The sequence below is a fragment of the Heterocephalus glaber genome, unplaced genomic scaffold, assembly GCF_053883595.1.
Source record: "Heterocephalus glaber isolate CG9 unplaced genomic scaffold, H.glaber_assembly_v1.0 deba00000896, whole genome shotgun sequence".
NCBI lineage: Eukaryota > Metazoa > Chordata > Mammalia > Rodentia > Bathyergidae > Heterocephalus > Heterocephalus glaber.
The window spans coordinates 884,253-897,850 of record NW_028258170.1 but is presented as its reverse complement, the minus strand read 5'-3'; the positions used below and the strand labels follow the sequence as shown (position 1 = coordinate 897,850).

General features: G+C 38.5%; 1 pseudogene; it reads right to left on the bottom strand.

The window, feature by feature from the left end:
* Positions 1–1,286: 1,286 nt before the first annotated feature.
* LOC101699729 (olfactory receptor 4A47-like) lies at positions 1,287–2,196 on the bottom strand (annotated as a pseudogene).
* Between the last annotated feature and the right edge of the window lie 11,402 nt (positions 2,197–13,598).

Below are 13,598 nucleotides of genomic sequence, written 5' to 3'. Positions count from 1 at the left end.
CTGCCTTTTTTCTTTTAAAAAATGGAGGGTTTAAGTCACAAATTCAGAGCCTTGTAAATATTAGGCTGATGTTCAATCCCATGGGAAGTGGATTCATTCCAATTGTATGGTTAAAAAACAGTAGTAATATTGTGCTTGGAAAAAAAGAGAAGCAGTTATTAACTTCTTCCTACTGTAACAAGTAATAAGAGCTCAGCCCAGCTTGCTGTGACCTCTGAAGGATCAAGGAAACAGGTTATTTCCTCTTCTTGTGAGTGTACCTTATTTTGAGACTTCTAGCCTTTTAATAAAGTTGCTGATACTCGGAGCTTCCCTTTCAATTCATTTAATTTCAGTCATTGGGCAAAAAGAGACAATAAAAAAATACTGAGTTACATTCTAATACATTTTTAAACCCTCACCTGAGATTTTAAAAACTTCTTGTGTCTCTCTCACCCTGACCAGCCTGCTCCTCTTCCTGAGCCAACCTATAAGTAACAAAATCAAGAAGCTAAACTGGCAAGGTCTCCTTGGACCCCTTAGGCAGGAGGGTGATGGCCCCTGATGGTTCACTATGGACAAAATGTTCCCTGAGGGATTGGAGTTTTCAGCACACAGAATGCAGCCACAGTGACTGAGACCAGGATTACTGTTGTAACAGAAGACAGAAAATGTAGCTTCATAAAGAGCAACTTCCTTCTTCATTTACAAGGCTCTACCCTCTTTCTCCTTAAGAGACAAATCTCTTTCTTTGACTCTAGAAAGATTTTGAATCAAATCTTGGGAAAAAGCATTATCCCTCTTATGTGCTACTTTGTACTTGAGAACAAATTTTTTTGTTCACAAAGGCTACTAAGTAAGTCCTTACCAGGTTTGTCCCTCTATAGAAAGCAGCAGACCGAGGAAGATCCACATGCCATGTATCCCAAAATGATCAGATGGGAAAGACAGACAGCATGAATGTATCCTGAAGAAGAGTCCAGAAGACTCTAGAAGTTGTGGCTAAAATCCGGCAGGGCAGGTCCTCCAGGACTGCAGCTTAGAGGTGTCTCTGTAGCTATGGTGGAGCAGGAGCCCAGAGATAGGAAGACCAGTGGGACTCATAGCCACCAGAGACCTCTCAATTTCTAATAGTCCTAAAAAGTTATATTTATCATTGGAAGCACTCATGTAATAAAAGTTTTTCATTATGTACAATTACTAAACCTAAGAGGAAATTTAATTTAATAAATAATCACATGTAGCTTCTTTGGAAAAAGAAACTCTCTTCATGGAACACAAATGATATGACTCTCTGTCACTTCATGTTATTTTCTATTCCAGAGCTTCTTCATGGCATAGTTCATCTCTGCATTTCTCATAGTATAGATGAGGGGATTCAGCATAGGAGTGATTGCAGTGTAAAACACATCTAAGTACTTATCAGTGGGCAAGGTAGAAGGAGGTCTCACAAAGAGAACCATGCAAGGAACAAAGAAGAAGACCACCATGGTGATGTGGGAGCCACAGGTGGAAAAGGCCTTGCGCCTGCCTTCCTGTCTCAGGTTCTTCAGCATGTGCAGGATGACCCCATAGGAGATGAACAAGAGCATAAGGATGACCACACAGATCACTCCATCATTGGCCACCACTGTGAGGCCAATAATGTAGGTGTCAGCACATACAAGTTTTAATAAGGGGTACATGTCACAGATGAAATGATCAATGACATTGGGGCTACAGAAGGGAAGATTATAAAAAAAAAGAATGTGTTTTATAGTATCCAAAAAACCCAACCCAGGCCAAAACCAACAATTGAACATGCAGCTGTCAGTTCATGATAGTCAGATAATACAGGTGTTTGCAGATGGCCACATACCAGTCATAGGCCATGACTACCAAGAGGAAAATATCAGAACCACCAAATACATGTTCTAAAAACAGCTGAGTTATACATGCTTGGAAGGAAATGTTTTTCTTGACATGGAGTAGGTCTATCAGCAAATTTGGGGTAGCTGTGTTAGAATAAGCAACATCCATAAAGGATAAGTAGTCAAGAAAGAAGTACATTGGACAATCCAAGGCTTGGCTGAGCATCACAGTCATGATAATGAGTAGGTTGCCTCCCATTGTCACTAAGTAGATCAGTAAGAACACTGCAAATAATATTTTCTGACCCTGGAGGCTCTGAGCGAGTGCCAAGAGCATGAACTCAGTCACATTGTTCCTTTGTTCCATATGTCCTTCTGCGTGTCCTCTTATCATTGCTCAGAACAAAATTATGTGCAAAAAGAATTATTACTAGGAAGTTTAGGAAATTTTAGGATGCCTATTCATTCCTTAAATAGGCATTATGAATATTCTGCTCCTAAACTGTCCTTTTCCTAAGAATTCAGATTTGATGCAGCAGGGAGTCTAACTTTGGGGATCTTACAGAATAACCATGACAGAAAGAAAAAAATCAGGATCCTGTGAGCAAAGGACAGTCTGTGAAAGAAAAATGAGTCTCCCACAACTAGCTTGTGTCTGGAAGCTAATGGAAGTGCACACAGTGCTAACACCATAAAAAAAGGATGGATTAAGTATTTAATTTAACATGACAGCAAGACTTTTTTTAAGTTTTAACTTCTCATTAACAAAGTAAATGTGATTTTATACTTTCTTGGCATAGAAGAATCTTCTCAGCTAATAGAAATCTCAGGATGACACATTGAACAATTTAAAAATATTTTAAGAATGAACAAAATGGTACAATAAATAAATACACAAAAGTAGTTTAGAGAGGAGGAGAGGAGAAGAGAGGAGGGAAATGGAGGAGAGCAGGGCAGTGAGAGATGTTGAAAGACAGAGTGAAGGGAAGATGGCATACGAGAAAGAAAACTGCTGTAAGTGGAATCATCTTCACTAGTACAATATTCTCTCTTAATATTAGTAATTACTGTTGCTCTCTAAATCTCTACTGACATTTACTTCAATCTGATTTATTATTTCTGCTCTGCTCCCTCTTCATAGACATAGAACATCTTTCTTTTGAACTATGGCCCCTGTCTCTGCTTGTGCTGTTTATTTTATCATCTTTTTCACTCCTGACACTGCTCTTCCAATCTTCCCCTCCATTTCCTACATCCCTACTTTTCTTCCTATATTGCAGCCTTCTGTTAGCATATGCACATAGTATGTCTTCATATTTTAAAATTCTGTTATTGACCCGACTTCCCTTTCAAGCACGCATCCAAACATAATTTTCTGCTCATGTTATACAAACTCCATCACGTAAGTCCAAAGTCAGTGTGAGTTCTTCTCTTAATTGACACAGCATTTTGAATTAACCCAGGAGCTGGCTGATTCAAGTATGTATTACATTACATTCTCTAGAGTCACTCTTTAACTTCTACAGATGCCAAATCATACTTTAATTTTTAGCATTCCAAATAAAGTTCAAAAGACAGCTCCATTAAGACTATCAAGAAATTGACAAGCACTTGATCACCAAAAGTCTCCCAAATGCTTACACGTGCAATTATTTTGCGAGAACACTGATTATTAGAGGAGGAAAATTTATTCTTCATTTTTATAATCTTGAAATACACAAGAATCATGTTCAATATTAGAATCAATATACACATCTTAGCAATAACAAAGGACCCCACCATGTAACTACCAGAATCATATAAAACTTTTTAAAGACTGTGAGTACCTATGTCATCAGTGTACATAGTGAAAAGCCTCCCTTAAGCTCACACAAGTACATCGCCTTCCTGAGTTACCTGCACAAGGATAGAGTGATTTGTTCCCAGTTCTGTATTCTGCTGCTTCTCCTTGGTCCTAACTGAAAACACCTTCATGCACCAATGCAATCTCTCCATATACAGAAAGAAAAGTTATGCAGGAACCATAGCTGCACCTTGGAATATTTCCAGTGACCAATTCTTTCCATGCTTGTAGGATGGTTGATTCATCAGTCATTAAAAAATGTACTTTTAAAATTGTTGAAAATTTTCAAATTAATATAAACAATGTTCTGTAACATCAAGAAATCTGAATGTACTATACGGAGACCCAGATTTTTATTTTTGACAAAATATGTCTCTAAAACAAATAATTGTTACTTAAGCATTTTGAGATTTAAAAAGGTAAGTTTTATGGAAAAAGGAATCATGAATACCTGAGACATATATTTGGATTTTTTTATTATAAACAAACAATGTTTGACCCTGCATAATATTTTGATTTCCAGTCAGGTACAGTGGCCTGACTTCATATACCATGGTTGAAATTAAGACTAACTAAAGAATCAAGGAAAATTGAATCCCTATCCTATCATACCTTAAATATATTATGTTTATTCCAAAGAAAAGAGTTATATGACTACTAGTATAGACAAACATTCCCTGAGGCAAGGAGCAAAACTTAGGATGCTTTATCTGTGTTTGAATCACAATTCATATTATTGAATCATTCAGTTGCTGTGTCTCAATGGGAGAAGTTTCTTTAATTAAACACAATGAGACCATAAGCAGGATTCTGAGGTAGGCAATGCACTGAGATGTCAGAAGAATAAAAACTACCTAGAACACCATTTCCACAGACAGGTCCTTTGGGGGAATTATCATAATTGAACAACTTGAGGTCACATCACCAACAAGGAAAAATCCAGTCTGGGCAGAGCTGAAACATATAAAACTCTCTTATTGAAATCCTTTCTTGAGCCAGGCATGTAGCTCAGTGGTGCCACACCTGCCTGGCAAGTGCAAGGTCCTGAGTTCCATTCCCAGAACAGGAAAAATAAGTTCTTTATTGGTTTACAGAAGGAAAATATTGGGAATGAATATAAATAGAATGTGCAACTGTTATCATTGCCCATTTTCTCACCTCTGAATTTCCCCAATTATTTACTAATATCACAACTCATGTGAATTTGAAACACAATAACTGTCCATTTCTACTGGAATATATTCTAAAAATAAAAACAACTTCAAAGAAATGTTCACTTGATTTCAGAAGAAGTCATATTTTAGTAGTATTGTTGGTACTGTTTTCTGGTTTTTATTTTTTTCAGCGCTATTGAGGTATAATTGTCAAAAAAGAATCACATGTGCTTAAGGCATAGAACTTGATGTATACAATATCAAATGATCACCACAATTAGGCTCATCAATGCTTTCATCCCTCAGGAAAATCAACATTTTTCTTCTTTGGTTTATTTGTGTGGTTAAAATATTTAATCTTTTTATTTTATTTCAATTATACAATATAGTTCTTTTAGCAAGTATAAGGTATACAATATAGTCATCTTTACTGTAGCTTCCATGCTGTACACTAGAATGCAGAAATCTTTTGTCTTCTGTATCCAAACTTTTCAGCTGTACCAATCACTACAAAGGACAATGGATACTTTAAAGACTTCGATTTCTTTCATTCTCCAGGCTCTCTTAACCCTTATTCTGCTCTTTACTTCAATGTGTTTGACTATTGCATATTCTATATGTGACTTAATGACCTGTCTTTTTGTGTCTGACTTCTATGACTTATCATAATATCCTCCATGTTTACCTATGTTGTGATAAAGGACAGCTTATCTTTCTTATTTACTGGAGCTGGAAGATTTTTTAAAAATGCCAGCTTGGCCAGAAACCAAGCACTTATAGGCTAGAGACCCCTGAAGCTCCTGCCCTGCTTTTAAAAGACATTTTGGGTGATTATGCAATGTGGACCATAAATGATGATGCAGAAGGCCGTGACAGTACAGCTGGAAGTATAGTGGATATACCAGAGAGCTGGTCATGCCAAGAACATGGAATATTCTTCAAAACACCTGAGGGCTATGTGTAGAGCCAGCCTAAGAGAGATGCCATGTGGGTGGCAACCAGCAAGGACACAAGAGCAGATCAGCCCAAGCCCTATGAAGGTCACCTCTCACCAACATGTGCCCCAGAGACTAGATTTGGAGGTGCAGAACTTAATATTTGTCCTGCTGGATTATTTTCCTGCTTTGCTTTTTCCTTTCATTTTGCCTATTCCTACTTTTGGGGATGAGAATGGTGGCTCTGGGACATTGTAACATTGTATGTTGGAAGTATTTAAATGTCTTTTCAATTTTTACAAGGGTCCATATCTAACAGTTTCCCTTGAGTCTCAGAAGAGATTTGAACTTGGACTTTTTGGCAGGGCTGAAACTCTTAAGATTTGCAACTCTTAGAGATGAACTAAATACACTTAGTGAGGTAAACATAATCATTTTGGGGATTGGAACAAAATGTGTAAAACTACAATGTCCTACCCCAAATTTCATGTGCTCAGAGGTAGGGCCTGGTCAGAGGGAGTGGTTTACTGGGTGTAACCTGGATGAATGTGTTATTGTCCTTTATCCCTTCCTTCCCTCATGCTGCTTCTTGCCAGCCATGGATTGAGCAACCTACTTTAGCCATGCCCTTTCATCATACCTTTACTGCCTGGAATCAGTTAACCATGAAATGAATCCCCAAAATTCACAAGTTTATTAAACTTCTATATTCGACATTGTGAACGTTAGTGATTTTGTCCAAGTGACAGCATAGCTGACTAACAGAACATGATACAATAAGGATGTATACTGACTGGAGATATACTCCAGCTTTGGCAGCATTTTAGTTCTTAGAAACTCACTTGTTAATTCTAATAGGAAACCAGTCCTTCCAACTGTGTGCAGATTCATTCCATAGCTTTTTTGTATTATTGCTATTTTGATAGATTCATTTGTTACGGTTTGTGAAACAAGTTCTAATGAAGTAATCTCCCCAGACAGCTTTCATCCTATGCACAATCCCTAAAGTATAAAGACCTAGGTCTTATAAGGCAAATTTTTATGTTTATCTGATTTTGTTTGACCCAATGCTTATTCAAGAGAATATTATTTAATCTCCAATGTGTCTGTATAATTTTGCAATTTCTTTTGCTATTGGTTCCTACTTTCATTCCACTATATCCAATATTATGGAGGGGATTAATTTTCATTTTTTTGTATTTCTTTCAGCATGCCTTATGGCCTAGCATATGGTCTATTTGGGGGGTATATCTCATTATCATGTATCTCATATTTCTGTGGTTTTTGTAAACAGAAACCGAGGCACTAATTAATTATTATATTTTGTGAAACATATACAAACACCTTGCACAGATACCAAATGAAAAGAGAAGAAAAAAGACATAAATAGATATATAAGAGCACAAAGCTAAAGGGTCTTCTTCAGGTGAAACATGGGGTGGCTTGTGGTTCCCTCTTCAGGCACAGCTCTGTTATGCTTCAGCTGTGTCAAGGGCATCACGAGCTGGATGTTTTTCTTTCTCTCCTGTGGTCTGACATCTTCCACTCTTTCAGAGGTTGTGAGGGCAGACCTTCCCTCCAGGGTAATCCCTGCAGCTATCTACATCTACTCTCTCCACACTGCTCCAAGGGAGACACCATGTGGCTCTCACTGATGCTGCTGCTCCTCTATGATGCACTGCACATCCTTTACTCTCTGTCCACACCTCTCATGTGTTCTCCAAGGATCCCATAAATTCAATGCTTTCCTGTGCTCCGAAGTGCATAAGTTGGAACTCAGGAGCATCTAGGAGTGAATAGCAGGGAGTTCACATGGGCTTATAGCTCAGCAGGCTTTATCGGGCCACAGAAAGGGTGCAGCAGGAGTCTGAACTCTGTGACATTTGGAGAGAGGGGGAAGGGATGGAGCACCTGATGAGCACAGAGCTTGGGGACCTTTGTATAGCTCTGGTGTTGTGCCCACTGTGGTGCTGCTCCACCATCTAATTTCTACCACCAGATCACACTAGTCACAGCCATTTCCTGTCTGTTCCTAGTTCCTTGGGCTCACTGGTGCTAATTCAGTGATCTCTAGAGCATGCCTTGCTTGGTGTCCTAATTTGATGGACTCTATCCGGTGCATATATTACTCTCTGGGCTCTGTCTTTCAGTGTGAATACAGCTAGGACAGGTGGGCACAGGGGAGTGACTGCTCACCCAGCTGCCAAATTCAGCAGCACAGCTACTGCTGGTGCACTTGGCCACCTCTCAAGGGATTGGAAGCTCTGAAAAAATGGCACTCTCCTCAACCTGCAATCAGTGCTGTATTTGGGAGCTGCCCAACTGCAGGCCTGCTGCCATGATGTGCTAGGCTCATCCTTCAGTAGAGTAGACCCTCTACCAAGATGGCATACACCAGAACTGAGCTAAAATTAGAGATGCCTGACTGCACAGCGATCTGACTGCTCAGATAGACCCTGCATGCAGCAGTCCAGCTGCCCGTGCTCTACACTGCCTTGTGCCTCAGGGTACATGTTCCCCAAGATAGTATTTTTACTGGCCTTGATCTGAAAGTAGTGCTGGGGATCCTGAGCCACTGGAGAGCTCAATCTGGTGCCTCAGTCTGTAAGCAACTGGGGCACCTCTGCTTTACCTGGCTTCTTCCCTTGGGGGACAGGTTACTCTCCTAACATGGTTTCTGCACCAGACTTGAGGGGCAAACAGTGTCAGGACCCAGTGCCATTCCTACTTCTCTCTCCAAACACTACTAGTATGAGTATGATCCAGTGGACTTCTCCAACACATTGTCTTCCAATATTAGGGATTATTTTTCTATTAAATTCTTTTATTGGTACATTGTAGGTATACAACACAATTACATTTCTCATTGGGAATTATACCTTTACATAATGCATCTTGGTTCTTATTTTTTCCCCATTCCTAGCCCTCCCTTCATGCCCTCCAACCTTCCCTATTTACAAAGACTTTATTTCCATTTTTTCCATATCTCAGCATTTTTCCTTTCCCTTCTTTCCTTTCCCCTGACCCTCCCAAAACCCCTACCCCTTTGGACCTTTTCTTCCTATTTTGCATTATAGACTATTCATTCTAATCAATGGTACATTTTAGGTATGAAATATAATGACATTCATCATTGGAAATTTGCACCTTTACATAATCTCTCTTGGTCTTTATTTTTCACCCTTGCCCAGCCCTCCCTTCAACTGCTCCAGCCCTCCCTATTTACAAAGACTATGTTCCTATTTTTTCATTTTCTCATATTAATCTCATTCCCTTCTATCCTTTCCCCTAGCCCTCCCACTTCCTTCACCTTTGCCCCTTTTCTTCCTATTTCGCATTACCTATTATACATTTAATCCTTATTTACACTTTCAGTTTCTCACACCAGAGAAACTATTTGGTATTTATACATGTGTGTCCTATTTATTTCACTTAAGAGTATTGCCTCAATGTGCATCCACTTATCTGTAAATGTCTCTAATTTCTCATTTGTTATGGCTGAGTAGTACTTCATTTTATTAAAAAACACATTTTCTTTATCCAGTCTCAAGTTGATTGGCATTTGGGCAGTTTCCAAGTTTTAGTTATGACAAACTGTGCTGCTATGAACATGGGTGCACATATATCACTGTGGTATGATTCTTTTAATTCTTTGGGGAAGATCCCCAGCAGTGGAATAGTGGGGTCAAATGGGACTTCCAGTCCTAGTTCTTTGAGGTATCTCCATACTGATTTCCACAGTGGTTGCACCAGTCTACAATCCCACCAGCAGTGGAGCAGGGTTCCTCTTTCCCCACCAGCATTTGTTATTGATTGATTTCATGATAGCAGCCATTCTTTCTGGAGTGAAGTGGAATCTCAGCATTGTTTTCACTTGCATCTCTCGAATGGCCAGTGATGTTGAACATTTTTTCATGTATTTATTTGCTGTTTCTACTTCTTTGTCTGAGAGATGTCTGTTCATTTCAGATGCATATTTTTTGATTGAGTCTTTAAATTTGGGAGGTCTGATCTTTTTAAGTTCTTTATAGATTCGAGATAGTAGACCTTTGTCTGAGGAAGAGCAGGTGAAGATTTTTTCCCACATTGTGGGTTGTCTCTTCACACTGCTGGTGGTTTCTCTTGCTGTGCAGAAGCCTTTTAATAAGAAAAGATCCCATTTGTTAATTGTTTGTGTTAGTTCATGGGCAACTGAGGTTTTGTTCATAAAAACTTTTCCTACACCGATGTCTTCAAGGGTTCTACCTAACCTCTGTTCCAACTGGTTCAGAGTTTCTATTTTAATATTTAGATCTTTAATCCATTTTGATTTTAGTTTAGTGCATGGTGAGAGATACAGGTCTAGTTTTAATCTTTGGCAAGTTGAAGCCCAATTTTTCCAGCACCATTTATTAAAGAGGCTATCTTTCCTCCAGTGAGGGTGTTTGGCTCCTTTGTCGAAGATGAGATGGGTGAGTGTGTCTGGTTTTGTTTCTGCATCTTCTAATCTGTTCCACTGGTCCTCAAGTCTGTTTCTTTGCCAGTACCATGCTGTTTTTATCACAGTAGCTTTGTAGTAGAGTTGCAGGTTGGGGATTGTGATACCCCCTGCCATGTCTCTGTTACCTAGAATTATTTTTGCTATTCTGGGTCTCTTCTGGTTCCAAATGAATTTTTGGATTGTTTTCTCGAGGTCTATGAAGTATGCTGCTGGGATTTAAATTAGAATTGCATTAAATCTATATAGCAGTTTTGGAAGTATGGCCATTTTCACTATATTAATCCTTCCTACCCAGGAGCAGGGGATATCTGATCATTTTCTGATATCATCTTGAATCTCTCTTTTCAGAGTGCCATAGTTTTCAGAGAAGAGGTCTTTGATTTCTTTCATTAGGATGATTCCTAGGTATTTCAGTTGTTTGGATGCTAGTGTGAAAGGAATTATTTGCCCTAGTTCTCTCTCAGTGAGTCTGTCATTGGTGTAGAGGAAAGCTATTGATTTTTGTGTGTTGACCTTGTAACCAGCTACTTGACTGAATTTGGTTATTAAGTGTAGAAGACTTTTGGTGGAGTTCTTGGGGTCTTCTATATAAAGTATCATGTCATCTGCAAATAATGACAACTTGACTTCTTCATCACCTATCTTTATTTCTTTTATTTCTTTCTCTTGTCTAATTGCTGTGGCTAATGTTTCAATAACTATATTGAACAAGAGTGGTTATAGTGGACATCCTTGTCTTGCTCCTGATTTTAGTGTCAAGGATTTCAGTTTTTGACCATTTAGTATGATATTGGCTGTTGGTTTTTCATAGATGGCTTTTATCAGTTTGAGGTAGAGATCATCTATGTCAATTTTTTGTAGGGTTTTTATCATAAATGCATGTTGGACTTTGTCAAATGCTTTTTCTGCATCTATGGAGATAATCATATGGTTTTTGTCCTTGGCTCTATTGATATAATGTACTACATTGATTGATTTGTGTATATTGAACCATCCCTGCATCCCTGGGATGCATCCCACTTGATCAGGGTATATGATCTTCTTGATGATCTTCTGCATTCTTTTTGCCATTATCTTATTAAGGATTTTTGCATCTATGTTCATTAATGAGATTGGCCTATAGTTCTCTTTTTCAGTTGGGTCTTTCTCTGCTTTGGGGATCAAGGCAATGCTTGCTTCCAGGAATGAATGTGGGAGTATTGCTTCCCTTTCAATTTCATTGAAGAGTTTCAACAGTAGTGGCATCAGTTCCTCTCTAAATGTCTTGTAGAATTCACCACTGAAGCCATCAGGGCCTGGACTTTTCTTAGTTGATAAGTTTTTAATTACATTTTCCATTTCATTGGTTGATATTGGGTTGTTCAGAATTTTTAGGTCTTCTTCGTTCAACTTGGGTAATTCATATGTATCTAGGAATCTGTCCATTTCTTCTGTGTTTTCCATCTTATTGGCATATAGGTTCTGGAAGTAGGTATTGATGATCCTCTGGATTTCTGCTGGGTCTGTTGTCATTTCACCCTTGTCATTCATAATGGCATGGATTTGGGCCTTTTCTTTCCTTTTTTTGATAAGGTTGGCTAAGGGTTTGTCAATTTTGTTGATTCTTTCAAAGAACCAACTCTTGGCTTCATTGATTTTTTGTATCATTCTCTTAGTCTCCATTGCATTGATTTCTCCTCTGATCTTTATAATTTCCTCCCTTGTATGAGCTTTGGGGTTGTCCTGGTCTTCTTTTTCTAGAAGCTTGAGGTTCAGCATCAGGTTGTTTAATTGGGCTCATTCTGTTTTCCTAACATGCGAATTCACTGCTATGAATTTCCTTCGTAAGTCTGCTTTCATTGTGTCCCATAGATTCCGATACTTTGTATTGTCATAGTCATTTAATTGAAGGAACTGTCTGATTTCTTCTTTAATTTCCTCTGTGATCCATTGGTTATTCAGAAGTGTGTTGTGCAATTTCCACGTGTTTATGAAATTTTTCCAGGTTTTTTTGGTATGGATCTCCAATTTCATCACACTATGGTCTGATAATATACAGGGGATAACTTTAATTCCTTTGCACTTACTTAAACATGTTCTATCTATGAGTGAGTATGTGGTCTATTTGGGAGAATGACCCATGTGCAGCTGAGAAGAATGTTTATTCTTATTTCGTGGGGTGGAAGACTCTGTAAACATCTGTTAAGTTCATTTGTTCAAGAGTTCAATTGAGTTCTACTCTTTCATTACTTATTTTTAGTCTAGTTGATCTATCTATTTGTGACAGTGGGGTGTTGAGGTCCCCCACTACAATTGTATTAGTGTATATATGACTTTTCATGTCCGTTAGTATTTGTTTTATATTTTTGGGTGCACTAGTGTTTGGTGCATAGATATTTATGATTGTCATCTCTTCCTCTTGGATTCTTCCCTTTACAAGGATGTAGTGTCCTTCTTCATCTCTCTTAATCAGTGTTGGTTTGAAATCTACTTGATCTTCCAAGAGGATAGCTACTCCTGCTTTTGTTCGGGTTCATGTCACATGGAGTATTGTTTTCCATCCTTTAACTTACAGTCTATGAGTTTCCTTTTGAATTAAGTGTGTTTCTTGTATGCAGCATATTGTTGGATTTTGCCTCTTGACCCATCCTGCCAGTCTATTTCTTTTGATTGGTGAATTGAGACCATTAATATTGATGGTTATAACTGAAACATATTGACTTGTCATTGCCATGACTTTTTGTTTTTGTTGGGTTCTCCCCCTTGACTTTTAATTTCTTGTCATGCCAGATGGGTTCATTCTGCTTTGCTTCCTGGGGTTGTGATCCTCAATGTCTGTTCCTAGGATATTGTGTAAAATCCTTTGGAGTGCTGGTTTGGTATTCATGAAGTTCCTAAGGTGCTCTTTGTTGTGAAAGTATCTTATTTCTCCATCCATTTTGAAAAATAGTTTTGCAGGGTCCATCAATCTGGGTTGGAGGCTGTTTTCTTTTAGGGCTTGGAATATGTCACTCCAAGCTCTTCTTGCCTTGATGGTTTGTGTTGAGAAGTCTGCTGTGATTCTGATGGGCTTTCCTTTGTATGTGATTTGTTTCTTTTCTCTCACTGCTTGGAGAACTTTGTTCTTCTGTTGTGTTTCTGGAATCTTAACAAGTATATGCCTATGTGTAGATTTTTTTTTGATCAAGGCTATTTGGAGTCCTATATGCCTCACTTATCTGTATGTCAAGTTCTTTTCCCTGCTTGGGAAGTTTTCTGCCATTATTTCTGTGAAGAGATTTTTTATGTCATCTCCACTCTCTCCTGTTTCTTCATTCAGACCAATCAGTCTTATGTTATTCTTTGCATCATCTAGCAGCTGCTGGGTTGATTTCTCAT